We start from the raw sequence: 2,831 nt of genomic DNA, 5'->3' as shown, positions 1-2,831 counted from the left end.
CCTAAATTTTATGGTTATTACTGTATTTAATTCTCCAATAACTCTAAGAGAAAGTTGCTACTAATATTCTAATTTTATGTATGAGGAAAGAGAAGCACAGAGAAGTTAAGTAAAAGGCACCCATTCTGGTTTGGTCCCTAACTGTTCACAGGAGTTGCTAACTGCATTTTCCTTTTGGTTACTGAGTAACTATTCATAGAGCACCTGCCATAAGCCAGCACCGGGCAGAGTGCTGAGCAAATAGACCCTGTACTTTCGGAAGTCAAGGAGGATCAGAACATGTGGCTCTTGATGTCCAATACCTGCATATCAGCTTTTTGTTTGTTTTTTCAGAGAAATAAACCTCAAACTCTCTGCTGCCTAATTCTTCTTTAAAAGCTCAGTTGGGAGAAACCGGGTTTCTGCAAAATTTCTAAAGGATGTATTATATGCAGCCCATCTTCCTTCCAAGTTCCCAATCTCAGTGACTGATACCACCTTGGCTGTCATCCTTGACTCCTACTCCTCCCATCCCTTACCACAGCTATCAGTCACTGAGTCCAGGTCACTCTACCTCTAAACATCCCTGAGTCAACACACTCTGCTCCACATCCACTGCCACCATTGTCTGCTGCCTAGAGTTCTGCAATGGCCTCCTGACCCGTCCCTTGTCACCCACCTTGCCACCCTGCAGCCCACTGTCCTTCCAACACCTGTGCGTCAAGTGGGCAGTTGGATATAGGAGTACATGGCTCAGAGGCACAGCCTGCTAGGAGAGGAAGACCCAGCAAATGAACTTCAGAAAGAGGGTCGCTGAGGCAGGAGCACAAGCAGAGGAGTGTGGTATTGCAGAGGGGAAGGTGGACAGCTTTAAAGGAGGGCATCGTTAGAGGTTAAGGTAAAATACAAAGCAGTCCATTGCATTTGGCAGCACAGAGATCACGGGTGTCCTTCAGAGCAGTTTCAACAGAGTTCGGTGGGTAGAAGTAAAATTGGAGTAAACTGTTAGAAAGAAGCAGAGGTTTTTTTTTTTTTTATAGTATGTGAAAGAGAAGCTGAGTAGCAGCTGGTAGGGGGGTGTTATTGAATGAAGGAGCTGGTGTGTGGCTGTTTGAGTTTGTTTTTACCACGGGAAGTTCTACAGCGTGTTTATGCATTGACGGAAATGGTCCCGTATTGAGAAGGAGATGGAACATGCAGTGGTGGGTAGGGGGATCCTTGAGCCACGGGGATCGGGGTTCCAGAGCCTGAGAGGGGACAGGGCCTTTGCCGCAGGACCCCTGTGTCCCCTGTAGAAACAAGAAGAAGGGAGAAGAGACAGAGACAAAGGAGACTTACTGATTTGATATGGAGGAAGCTGCATAAATTCTTATCTGTTGGTTTCTGGGTTTTTCATCATAAAAATAATTTTAAAGATGTTTATTTCATATATGAAGGAGGTTTGAGGAGAAAGACTATAGAAAATATAAAATAATCATTCTGAGACTGGAGAAGCTAATTTATGAGGAAAACAAAAGAGGAGTGTTTCGTTGGGCTTTTTATCACGAGTTTAAAGTGAAACTGGTCAGCTGGATTGTGTGTATGTGTTTGCCTCCAGTCATACTCAGTTTTTCAAATGCAAGTGTGGATAAATGGGACCAGCCAGGCTTGGTTTTATTCCAAGCAAGTGTGACAGAAGAGAGAGGAGTCAGAGAGGAGAGGAGATTTCCAAGGAGGTGATTGTAACAATGGGCCACGTGATCTAAATGAATAAGAGGGAAGTAAGAAAAGGGGCTGGCTGGTAGATAACGAGAAGGTGGTTTATGGTTGGGGATATCAGTGAGTCTAAAGGCCTGCGTCAGTGAGCTGGAGCTAGGAGAGGAGGTGTGGACCAGAGATGGGGTTTTCTGAAACAGATTTCAGAGGTGGCGCTGATTGTAGTAGTAACAGGATAGTCCGTGGTGGCAAGGCTAGATTGGCTGCAATAAAGTGGAGGGAAAAGCAACTAAACATGAGGAGGTTGAAGAGCTGAAAATCCAGGGTTTAGATCTCCTTTCCTTGTGCACACATCTCAGTGCTTTGTAGCTGTTGCTCTGTTTTTCCAACAAGTCTGTTCTCTGCAGAAAAGTACTGCATTGGTCTCTTCACTGCTGCTTCCCCACTGCCCCGCACAGTACCTGACCCATACAGATACTCAGTCACTATTCATGGAATGAACGAATAACTCCATTCTTTTAAAAATTCTACAGGTTATTCCTGAATTGAGAGCTGCACACTGGAACCCTGATTGTCTTGACTTCTTATGGACCAGTTTTTGTCACTTGCCTTCTGGGCTATGATATTTACTGCTGCTGCAGATGCTGTAAGAAGCGCTCCCGTTTGTCTCCTTGGTGTTTAATGTGGAGGTTGCTGAGGAAGCAGTTCGCTCCCTTACTCAATATTCCCTTGATCAGGACCCACAAGGGAAAATTTTCTGGGTTTTCATTGCTAGAAAGACCTGTGACTCTCCTAAGTGAATCAACACTTTTTTGTAACTCTCATAAGTAGGTATGTTTTCTTCTTTGCTTTGCCTGTACGAGCTAGATCTGCGGCCCCAGCTCAACTTTAGCAAATATGCAGAAAAATAGGCTATTTCTCAGGAATAATTTTATCCCGTGCTTTATCCAATTACCTTTTCCCAATTTCCTCATCTTGCTAATTTTTCTTGTGTTTCTTTCTCTATTCTAGAATCTTTCTCAGAAATTTAATGCTAAAGTGTGTTTCTCTGAGGTTCAACTGGGTGAGATTTTCTCTTGACCACTTTGGCTGGTGTAAGCTTCTGGTGATCATGTGAAAAACAAGCTTTTTATTTTACAAATATGATAGTGAAGACT

Source organism: Propithecus coquereli, unplaced genomic scaffold (assembly GCF_000956105.1).
Source record: "Propithecus coquereli isolate 6110/MARCELLA unplaced genomic scaffold, Pcoq_1.0 Scaffold3, whole genome shotgun sequence".
In the NCBI taxonomy this organism is placed as follows: Eukaryota; Metazoa; Chordata; class Mammalia; order Primates; family Indriidae; genus Propithecus; species Propithecus coquereli.
Note: the sequence above shows the minus strand (reverse complement) of the source record.